We start from the raw sequence: 12,332 nt of genomic DNA, 5'->3' as shown, positions 1-12,332 counted from the left end.
TGAAATCACAGCGACTTTGACCTTTGACCACTAAATTCAAATCACTTCATCCTTAAGTCCATTTGGATGTTTGTGCCAAATTTGAGGAAAATCCCTTGAGGTGTTCTTGAAATATCATGTTCACGAGAAATTTGACAGACCAGGTCACAGTAACATTGACCTTTTAATCTTTAACCACCAAAATCTGATCAATTCATTCTCGAATACAAGAGGACTTTTGTGCCAGATTGGAGGAAAATCCCTCAAGGCGTTCTCATAACACATTCAAATGACGGACAGCTCAAAAACATAATGCCTTCAGCCACAGTGGAGTCATGTAAACAACTAGGAAAAGAAAAACATACACAATTATGTTATAGTTATATGTAAAACACCTGTGACAATCAAAACTATATACTTATCTCTTGTATATAAATGGATAACATTCAAACGAATAGCTATTGGGCTGTACCCAACTCAAAATTATGCCAGCTGAAGTTGATTGGCTGTTCAATACGAATATTCGACGATCCGTTTTGTTCTCCATACAAAGTTTCAAAGCTGAATGCAACTGCAAAGAGTAGCGTGAAAGTGAAGAGCCCTCACTCCACGGCAAAATCTGGGGAGCAAAACCTCCCCTGAAGTAAAATTAACAACTAAACGAAACAGTAACTAAAACAATGATCGATATAAAACCAGACTAATGCGAAAGAGGTTAAGTGTCGACTGTCAGTAGGTTTAGCACTGGTGAGTATTTCAGTGTAAAATAAATGGTAAAACTACTGCAGTTTCAAATAGCTAAATAGTATCTCACAACTACAACAACCACAACCACAAATTGTGAGATTTTAATGTGTAAGATGTCGTGGATATACAGTACTGTCCAACTTGTATTTCTACACAACTGCAGAGCAGCTTCTTCATGATGTGGGTGATTTCATCAGGACAGAGAATAAAAGGGCAAACTGATGTCTTTCATTAACTCCTCTCTGAAGTAAAGCTCCAGAACTCACTTGTAGACAGTTGGTTTTGTGCATTTTGAATGCTCCTTTTCATCCCTGCAACAAAGGCTGCTATCTGGAGTTCACAGCCTTTTCAGGATCGTGTGCAGTCCAGCCTTGGCGGCAGCTGCTTCTGCTTGCTTTTTGATGATGTGCACAAGGACTGATGTTTTTTGTGACCGAATGGTCCTTGGGTTCATTAAGATGTTTCAGGCTCTTTGTGCTGCAGTGTGCGCAACAGGCAATGCAATGATCTCCCTAAAGGATGCAGCACGAGGCTTTTAATCAAAATTGATCTTCAATTCTTTTTCTGCACTTTTTGTGTTTGTCGTCTCTTTCGTTTGACTAGTATGCATGTTTGTATCATCCAGGTTTCAAGAAATGTGAGAAACATGTCCCTGAAGGTGACAATAGAGCAGTGAAACATCCCAAACATAACATGCACTCATCGAAGCACACTCCACCAAATAAGATGCCTTTTACTTCTTAACTATTTATCTGAGTTTATCTTTTGAAAACCCGGGCATTTGATGATTAATTTGTATGACTGAACTTAGAGCAATATACTGAATAAAATACAACTTACATAAGATTTGGGAAGGTTTCATTTTAGGTACAACTGATTTGTACTAGGGCTGCTCACAATTATGTAAATGGAATCAGATTTGGCAGTTCTATATGAATATTTGACGATTCTTTTTGTTTTCCATTTTCCATTCCAAGTTTTAAAGTTTGAACGGGCTCAACAGGATATTCAGTGTGACAGTGGCATCCATGTAATGAAGTAAACAAGCTAACAGCACAATCGATGGGTCGTAAATGTGCGACATATCCGCAGCTCTGTATCAAAGGGTAGTGTGAAAGTCAAAAGCACTCACTGACTGGAGTGACTGCTCGACTTGAAGCAATCTCAGCTGACTGAGGGTCTCGGACTTATGATTTGAGCGTCCAACTTTCAAGGGGCAGCCCTTCTCGAGACCACCTATTCAAGTGCATTCAGGCACAGATCAACATACCATGCCCAGGTACGGCACATAGGGTTCACATTATCAAACGACCTGGAACTTGTGGTCATGCCAATTTAAGTCAATTTTATTTATAAAGCCCATTATCACAAAGCATGGTTTGCCTCAGAGGGCCTTAGAGCCTCACATAAGGAAAAACTCAGGTTTACTGATCAATGAAAACACACCATTGGAACAAATAAACAGCATCAACATGTTAAAAAATGTTAATCTTACTATTCAATTTACTAATCAAGCAAATAAAATTGGATTTTGAGGTCAGTGTTTTTTAAAGATATAACAGTGCTCAAAATTGAAGGTTTGGTTCATACCACAGTTTAGGAGTCAGGGTTCAGTGTGAGTTCAGTGGTTGTCAGAAAATCCAAATGCATGAGCATATGTTTATTTTTCATTTATTTTGAACAGACAGGAGTGTAAGAGACAGATAAAATCCTCATGCTGGGGACTGAGGCAGCATTTTGTCCAATGGCAACTTTGGTAAACTATTTTCGTTATAAAAATAAATTTTAAACACCTCTTTATAACTCTCCATGAAGACTGAAGAAACAATTTCCCAACAGGCAACAGGTCACAACAGTATAGAAAACTGAAAAACTCCTCTAATGCCATGAAACTGAAAATAACTTGCACATTAGTGTTTCCATTAGTTGCACCTAAGCTATATTTTAACATTCAAAGCACCCAAACATTTATCATCTGGCACATCTGGATGAGGCCACCAAATGCATGTAGCATGTTGGTTCTGACCAGGACCTCAAGCTTTTCATTTGTTCTGACTTGCATGCCAATCCACTTGCTTTCATGTTATCAACGGCATGGGGCTAAAAGTGTCCAAGCACTACTCGTGCTTGTGAACTGTGGCTCCAAATTGCGTACATCAGTCTGTATACCGTGCATTCTGCATGAGGCTGCATGCACCAGACAGTGACCCCTGGACTGTTACGGTATGGTACCAATATTAAACATTACAGTCTGAGTGTTTTTGTATATGCTCTTATACATTTATTTGTAAAGATATTTATATTAAAGGAAGCTGTCCCACATGTATCTGATTTCTTTTTACTGATTTTATTTCTTATCTTTTCTCACTTCCACCTTGAAGTCAGGCTGGAGGAGAGCCCCTGCCCCGCCCTTCACCAATCACTGTAAAGCTACAATGTGTTACTGGGGACACGCAAAGGACAAACATCAAAGCTGTTTGTCAGAACTGCACCAGGTACTGTATCATTAAAAACGAGGGGCACAGGGGCAGGAACAAAAGGGCATTCAGGTTATTAAACACATATATAGTAAAACTCACTTCTCCACTAATTGAAGTGTGCCTCCTTGAATGATCAGAGACCTGCCTGACAACTATGCAAAGGTAAAGGGACAAAATCTTGTTATTTTAATACTCGAGTTATGATGGCAATAAGTCATGAGATTTGGCATTATTGAATAATCTAAAATGTTATTTGAGCTACAAAATAGATTGGCTATGACACTCTTCAAGCTCCTTTTAAACATTTGTATATTCTCATCACTTCAGTTCATCTTTTTAAAAACCTGCAAGTGACTGATCCTCCATTCACTTTTATTCCTTAAAACATAAAAATATGTCTATTATAATTTCCCAACGTCCAAACTGAAGCATTCAAATTGCTTATTTTGTTCCAAGCAACATTGGAAAATTATTATATACGTATAACAGCAATACTACACTTGCTTTGCTTTGGGGCCTCTTTTGAAAAATCACAGGAAGCCAGGGGCCAGTAGCAGCAACCCCATACATGTTTCTAGGATTATAGGACATTTCTAGGATTTTAGGACATTTGGGGCTTAGCTAGGAACTCTGTTTGGGGGTGTGGGGGATTCTCCACTGGCACTTTTTTGATAAACAAGCTCTATTTTGATGCTGTTTTATGCACTCTGGCAACTTATGTTTGCTAAAAGTAAAAAGAAATCTTAGTGTGAATCAATTTATTGTTGTTGTGAATTAGAAAGGGGTTTGGGGGGGCCATCAAAAACCCTATCGGAGGCCAGATTTGACCTGCAGGCCGTAGGTTGAGTATCCCTGATAAGTGACAAAGAAAAGCAGCAAATCTTTACATATAATAAGCTTGAACCAGAACACCTGGTTAATCATTTCAGCTCCAGATAAAAAGGCAAACGAATAAACTAATTGGAAAGAAAATAATCATAGCCGTTTAATTTCTCTACAAACCAATGACAAATAAATGCCCCAAATAATTACCCCTGTGATATGTTTCTCTGCTTTACCATAATTCAGCTGCCTCATTTTCAGTGACTGGGAATGGGGCAGTGTCGAGCCAAACAACAGCAGCAACATCAACAACAACAACCACCGGCTGATGAATGACTGCTGAGATGGAGAAGGGGATCGAAGGGATTGATCCACGCCCTGCTATCTCATCCCTGTTTTTACCCTCTGTCAAACAGGTGCCGAGGGGAGAGGGATTCTGCCTGCCGAAGGAGTGGATTAATGGCGTGTAGGAGAGGGGGGTATGGCTGTGCCCTGGCCCCGGCGGAGTGGTGTGCTCCTCTGGGCAGAATGGAGGTGGCAGAGGTGTTATTGACAAGGCTCCAGGAGGAGAGGAGTTGCCAATGCCTCAGGTAGAGAGCAGAGAGGATTGAGAGAGGAGAAACTCTCTGCACCCTCACTCACGCGCCAACAAATGCAAGCACACGCACAGGAAAGCAGGCGCGCACGCGTACAAACACACTGCAACCAGCCTCCGGCGGGCATAATGATGGATGGTTAGAGGGTTCAGCCTCTCATTCACCTTTGTTCAGACTTTTTGCTCTGTGAATTGAGTGGCCATGGTAATGAATATGCATGCATGCGTAGATGATGTTCACAAGCTCAACACAGAGCATATAAATTGCCAATTGCACTGAGTTAATGACACAAACATAACCCTTTGTTCAATTTCCATTGACTTATTGTGCGCTAAATTAATTGTCTGGCTTCCAGTTACAATGGATATTTTTAGTGCACAGAGATGTATTCTGTAAACATAGATTACATTACTCTAATTGAGGGAAGAGAAAATATGTCCAAATTGCTGCTGATATCACAGCAGCGCTAATGGCAAAACAAATGGAGCAAGCTCATTCGTCTTTGCCAACAATAACTCAATTAGCTGTAAAGCGGCAACATCTAGCGTTAAAGTGGTCACACTCGATTGGTATTCGTAGTAAACTTTGAAGGTCACAATCCAGGAGCTCTACTTGTGTGGAAAAGCGTTATGGATTCACTCGCCGGCTAGGAGGCCCCGAGTGTTGTGAGGAGGGAGAGCAGAGAAGCTCAGTATGCTACAGGCATCCATCTCTCCTTCTCTTGCTCTCAGCGCAGCGCTCCCGCGAAAACATCACTGACAATTTCTCAATGCAGCAGAAGTGCTAATGCTGGTTTTTATAAAAGATGCTCACCAAGACAACAGGGTGTGCTCCATCTCAGATTAATGAGTGCTCAAATGCAAGCAGACAGCAGTGGAATTAACAACCTCATCTCCCTCCATCTCTTCCTCCTTCCCCTCGCCCTGCTTTGTTTTCTCAAGACTGGCGACTAATTAAAGAAACTGCATCATGAAATGTGTGCTTCCTTCTTATCGGCCCTCAGTCCTCCATCACTGAGAGAACAGAAGAGTGATTGTCAGTCCCCCCTCCCACTGCTCCACTTATCATAAGACACACTTGCCGGTGTTAACACCTTTGCAAGGTTTGCCACGCATATGAAAATTAAAAAAGTGTGAAACTATCACTGATCACCAACTGTGATTCATAGGTGAAAATTATGTAAAACAGCTGGAGATAGAAAGATGCGTCAAAGAATAATCTCATTAGTTTAAATGTAAAGGGTCAAGTATCACCTTTAATTTAGCCTTCAGCTAGAGTCAACCGAAGTAAATCAAGTCACATTTGTGTACGTTATTTAAACTGCTGATGAAGAAGGATATCACACACCCTTCAGAGGACGGCTGAAGTGATACGGTTTTAATTACACACGACAGCGTCTGATTCACAGATAGAGAAATAGGCGGGAAGTGGCAACTTCACAAGTACAAGAGGTGCAGAAAGCTCAGTTTCTCTGACTTTAACCTCAGGCTGTTGTATCTGTAAAGTCAACAGTGTGGAAATACAAAATATGCACATGGAGACAAAAGGACTTAATGTGGCATCATTCTTATCATCATCATCATCATCATCATCATCATCATCATCATCATCGTCATCAAAAAAGACGGATTAAATTATTCTAATTCATGGAGAGTAGCTCGCAAATAGGTTTTTGTAAACCAAGTAGTTTCCTTAAAAAAAAAAAAAACTTTAAGCACACATTACTAAGATATGATTGAAAAGTGGAATTTTTGCCGATTATTTTCAGCTTTGGATTTATCTAAATTAGGTGCACTACTGACTATTCTTTGCACCTGAATGGTGTAAGCTGGACTGAGTCAAAATTATCATCTGTAATCATGACACTTAGTGCAAAAGCGTGGCTCATTTACTTTTAGATAACAATGGAGGTAGCAGATCAGGTAAATCAGGCTTTTACTTCACAAGCAATACTTGTCAGCACTGTAGGATCAATGTATCATTGATTTTGGTCTTTTCATGCAATTTATTAATTAAATGATACATTTCCTTTTAATTCATAAGTGCTGTATCATCATCATATTTACAAGCATTGTTTTAAAGGCGGCTTGTTTTTTAAGGGATCATGTTCAGCAGGTCATTACTGTAAAATGAACCTCGACAGGATGATGCAGGTCTTCAATCATCCCGAAAGGGTTCATTTCGCAAATATGACCTGCTTGCTTTACATTATCCCACTTATTATGGCTACTTACTAAAGAAATCAATAATTTAACACAAAATATTGATTTTAAAATTATTCCTTGCATACATAGCAACAGCCTCCTCTTCAGAAACAACAGACCGTGCAATGCCATAACTGTCCAATCACTGACTATACTACTAAGACATAAAAGAGGTTAGGCTTTATCACAAGTCAAATCATCTGAGCCCAAAATGCAGGTGCATCAGATCAAAACACTGCAAGATTATTTCTGTTTAGCAACACAATATGGGAAATCATGATAGCATATTAGAGAAACATTTGTGTCAGAAATCACAGGTTAAAACTCACAGCACGCATATGACAGTCCAGAGGTGTAAAAAAATTGCGCACAACCTTGGGGCTGTTGCAATAAACACAATATTTGAATACTGCACTATTGGCAAGTACCACAAAGACCACACTGCTGAACAACAACAACAACAGTGGAGAAGAAATTAATCCACACAGACTGGCAAGTCCATCCTGTTTCCAAACGTACAGCCTTCCTCTCAGTAACCTACTCTACCTAGTGCCGCACTTCCACAGACATTCTGTATCATAGCAACCAGATGCAACCAAAGCATCTCAGCTGAAAAAGCGCAGCGCCCCTTATTACGCGTCATTGCCCTTTTGTGTTCTGCAGTGAACAAGTATTTAATTTGTTTTAAAACTGTGTCATCTTTGGCATTAAAAAAAAACAACAATATGCCCATTAATTGCCTACAATAAAGATTATTTATTAAGCACTAAAATCGGGAGAAATGGCATGATTTGCAAAAACAATAAAAAATGGCAGTAAAACTGCTTATTGTGCTGTTGAGACACACTTAATCAATGCAGGGTAAATTCCTGCGCTGCAACAGCCCTACACAACCTAATATAACCCACACTGCAGCGGTGATTTTAATAGTGATTTACAAAGAAACATTTTGGTTAATTTTCTGCCAAATACACAAATCACCACACTTGCCATTTGGACAGAATGTGAACAACAATATTTAAGTTTATCTGAAGGTCTGAGTTTTCTGGCAGCTACTACATGAGAAGCGTAGATTGACCTTTTTTTGCCGAGCGACTGGCTCCAGTTGGCCTCAGCTTATCTTCAAGCTCCTCCTGTAGGAGGATTACAGGTCTGTGTGCCCAACATGTGCCATCTAGTCATGAGAGAAAGAGGCAATAAAGTCAGGATGGATGTGTGGGTGGAACTGGGATTGGGATTTAAGTGATTTGCAGACAACGCAGACGCACAGGCAGAGAGGTCGGCGGGAGCCTGATGGATCGTTTTCTGTGAACAGGCGAGAAGACTTGGAGTACTTTTTCTACTGTCCCCATTGTCCCATTTGTCTGTGTCACAGCCGAACACAGATGTGTGAGTGTAAGAGAGGAGTTCATTTTGAGGAGCATTTTGTTAGAAAGCAAAACCATGTGATGATCACTTCGATCCGCTACTCTATCTCAACCAGATATTCACCTTCAAGTCCACGAGGAAAGCTCTATTTATATGCTAAATATTTCACCGTTAATTAAGGAGCTACATGTAGCATTTTAGGATCAATAAATCATTACTACATTCATTTTTAGACACCATTATAAGTACTAGTGAAAGCCATAGGGAGAGATAATTCCCCAAATGTTACCCTCTTACTAGAAAAGAAAAAGAGAACATCTTCTTTCTTATAATAGTCTTAAAATTCGAGGTACGCTAACCAGCAAGCTACCCAGGGCATGAAGAGCGACATTGACAGTTGATCAATAAATGGACAAAGCATTGCCTATAAATACACCCTACTGTACACAGACATTTCTACCAATACATTTCCATGACTTTAGGGGAAATTTTAAAGACCAAACAATCTCTGGAATGACGGTCGATACTCCTTATCGGTTCTTTTTCATTATACTTTTTTTTTCATATTATGTTAAAAAATAATGAATTCAGAACAGAATTACAGCTGAATATTTAAATATAACTTGGGACTGTTTGTTATTTATGAGAGGGGAGGGGTGGTGCAAACAGGAGGAGGCATGTCAAATAACCTTTTAAACACTGGGGAGGGATCTATGTTTTTCATTTTGGCTTTAGGGGACAGGCATACAATTTTAAATGGCTGTGTTTTGTACTTATTTTACTGCTGATTTTTAAAGAAACACACGTCTCAAATTCACAGGCATGTTTCCTTTAAAGAATTTTGGCCATTATTTTCTTAAAAAATTGTGGCCATTTTATGGTCTTTTTTTTTTCTTTAACAATTTTTTGAATAGAAACATGTTTGAGTAGAAACATTTGAGAAACAAAATTCCATGATTTTTCCAAAACTTCAGTGTACATTTATTTTTCAAAAACTTTTCCGGGTCTGGAAACTTGTATTTGTAAATTCCATGACTTTTCCAAGTTTTTCATGACTGCACATCAGAGGTGCTTAACCTTTTTCCCTTGTGAAGATAAGAGACAAAGAGGGCCAGGAAAATAAAGCTGTGTTATTGTGCGAGCCCTTGCCACATGGGACAAATTTCACTTTGAGGTGGTCCTTGAACCAAGAGGGGTTTTTTTCCCTCAGGTTATTTCATTTTACAAAATTACTCATACGTAAAATCGAATTTAAAAAAATAATAATATTTTGTGCCAGCAGAACTATATTTCTTCTAAAATATGTTCATTCATGACCTCTCAGATTTATTTTGTGACCCCATAGGTTTACCCGACCCCCATGTTGGGAACCGCTGCTCTAAGTTATGGCCAGGTCAGCCGAACTCTCATCAGATTTTACTCTAATAAATTGCAGTCAGGAATAATTTGCAATAATTTGCATTATGAAAGCAATGATTAGATGAACATTTACATAAATCATCCTGTTTGGTGACCCCTCAGAGTTAGCTCGTGGACCCTTGGAGGGTCCCAACCCCCAGTTTGGGAATGCTGGCGGTACACTATTTATGCAGGACTATGTAGACTTTCAAGAAAACTGACTGTTTGAATAGACTATTGACATCACATCCTCTCTTTCCATGAGCAAACACTGAGCTCATCAGAACAGAGATTAGCGAGCGACAATGATAAACTTCCCCCGGAGGACTCCAGAGAGGTTCAGACTTTACACCACATGTCCCCTGTCAGTTACTGTATTTATAGTCAATTAAATTACAATCGCCAATAAATGAATTTAAAAAAACAGTCCTATAAATCCAAACCCAGCGTGATATTCCATCAGACACATCAGCTGTGCAGCAAATAATCACCAACTTCAGCAGCATATATATTCAAGGCTCGAGTCAGACAATATTTTCTTATGAAATGTTATGTAGCGCTGATTGCATCAGATGTCCATCAGTGCACACTTGTGAGATTAGGAGTGGCAGCGCCACTGTGTAAAAACAACAATAAATGTAGAACAGGAGCTCAGCTGTGTAAATGTAGAGCAAGCTGTGACATAAATCAGTTGTTTTGAAATAAAATATGTCTCTAACGCTGAGCAACGAGAAAATGTGAATGGGACTACCCCCAACCCCCCCGTGTTTGACAAATGTCATGATTTCTCCAAGAAACAGTGAAATAATTATGTGAACTGGCTGTGAGCAAGATATGTTTACATGCATAATGCCTGTACACAACACCACCCTCTGCTAAATACAGTCTTCAGTAAAACAGCAGGAAATCCCCAAAACAAAGGCAACAATACAGGAACTATGCTGCAAAGCTAATTCAGCTCAAAATCACTGCCAACAAAAGCAAAAATATTCAAAAACAGGGTGTCTACAGGCCTCAGGTACTTAAATTTAAAGCTTTTAACACATTTTCAATTTATATTTTTAACCAGATTTAAGGCTAATGTTTTGACAAATCCTCCTTTTCTTATTCAAACATCACAGTTAAGTACATGTAATGTACATTTAATGTACAAATATGGTCATAGTTAAGGTAATTTACATTTTTTAAAATAGATAAGAGCAAGTACAAAAGTAAAAACACAGATTCTGGTTCAGGAGTAGGTTTAAATATTTGTAACATCAAGTACTCAAACAGCAGAGTTTGACTAATTTTGACTAAATAAATAAAGATGGATAAATGAAAATAGATAAAAATGTTTGTGGCTATTAAGACCCACAAACTCAAATTAAAGTCATAATATTTATATATGTTAAAAAATGATACATTTTAAGACTTTTTAAGGACCTGCAGAGACCCTGAGAATGATATATGGGACACAATAATTTTCTAGTAATTCTTCCACAAACATTTCACCACAATGCGAAACATCAGCATGAAAGTATGGAAATGCACCAAACAACAATCAAAAAGAAAATATGCCAAGCCATAAAATAACACTTAACAACAAATGCCAATTTGATGCAAAACACTGCACACAGGTGGAGAAAAAAGCAGATGCCAAGACATAAAACACAAAGAGCTACAAAGAAACACTCATTTGAATCAGGAGCTCTTGGCTTTAGCCTGGTGTTAACAAGCACCTGCTGAACATGCATGGATTTAAAACATACATATCAGCACAAGCAACAACAACAAAACAACAACAAAAACACGCCTACCTTTAAAATAAGCGGTACTCCTCTATAAAGGTCCCAGTTTGCATCCAGCGGGGCAGGAAAACTCCTCTTCCAGCTTCCAGAGTGGTTTTGAGGCCGTCAGCTGATGCCACAAACAGCTAAGTTAACTAACGCGCTTCCGCGAAAAAACAAAATAAACACCCAAAACAGAGCTACCTCTCTAAAAACACCGTTAATCCTTCACAGCGCTCCCAAGACAGGGGACAACGACTCACACAGTTAATGTGTGAGGTTAAGTGTTGCAGCTGTTTCAAGGAGTCCTGACAGCAAACAGCTGAGTTCAACTGGCAGCGCTGATAAGGCCGCCATATTGGCAAGGTGCGTGTTTTTTTGTTTGTTTGGGGTTTTTTTTGTTAAACTTTATTGAACAGAGAAGGTTTACATATCTTGTCAGAGGCCAAACGAGTTCACAACATACTTTACATAGCTGCTAATACACTGCAACTTTCTAGTCTTGTAAAATATATCATAAATGTAGTGATACTTTTTTTAATGTAAGGGAAAGGGATGTTGAAAATACAAAAACAAACCAAAACACTTAATGAAACATGTAGCTTATACAAAAATAAACATACATAGAAAATAATATGTGTATATATATATATATATATATATATATATATATATATATATATATATATATATATATTTTCTATGATGGTTCAAGAACCTGTTAGGGACAGTCCTTCATTTATCAAAAGAGGGGTGGCTGGGGTGTGACTTTCTATTTTATTTGTTTTCTCTTAATTTTATTTTATTTTATGTATTTATCTAGATGAAGACCTCACTAAAAGCTACAAAAATTTTTCCTTGAGCCTCTCTGAGTTACTGGTGGAAAATGCGTGACCCTCCCTTCACCATAAATAATAAGATTTTTTTATATGTTCCAAACAAATGTTTGTTATTGGAGCCAATGTAACA

General features: G+C 38.6%; 1 protein-coding gene across 2 annotated transcripts in view; it reads right to left on the bottom strand.

Moving 5' to 3' along the window:
• Window positions 1-11,699, bottom strand: part of slc16a1a (solute carrier family 16 member 1a) — a 134,883-nt gene extending 123,184 nt beyond the window's left edge. For both annotated transcript variants that reach the window (XM_088090935.1, XM_088090940.1), the window contains exon 1: window positions 11,394-11,699. The gene's annotated coding sequence lies outside the window, so the exon portion shown is untranslated. The remainder of the gene's footprint in view (window positions 1-11,393) is intronic.
• Window positions 11,700-12,332: the final 633 nt, after the last annotated feature.

The sequence above is a fragment of the Plectropomus leopardus genome, chromosome 2 (genome assembly GCF_026936395.1).
Source record: "Plectropomus leopardus strain MGB_pleo_1.0 chromosome 2, ASM2693639v1, whole genome shotgun sequence".
Lineage (NCBI taxonomy): Eukaryota > Metazoa > Chordata > Actinopteri > Perciformes > Serranidae > Plectropomus > Plectropomus leopardus.
This window is presented reverse-complemented; position numbering and strand designations above follow the sequence as displayed.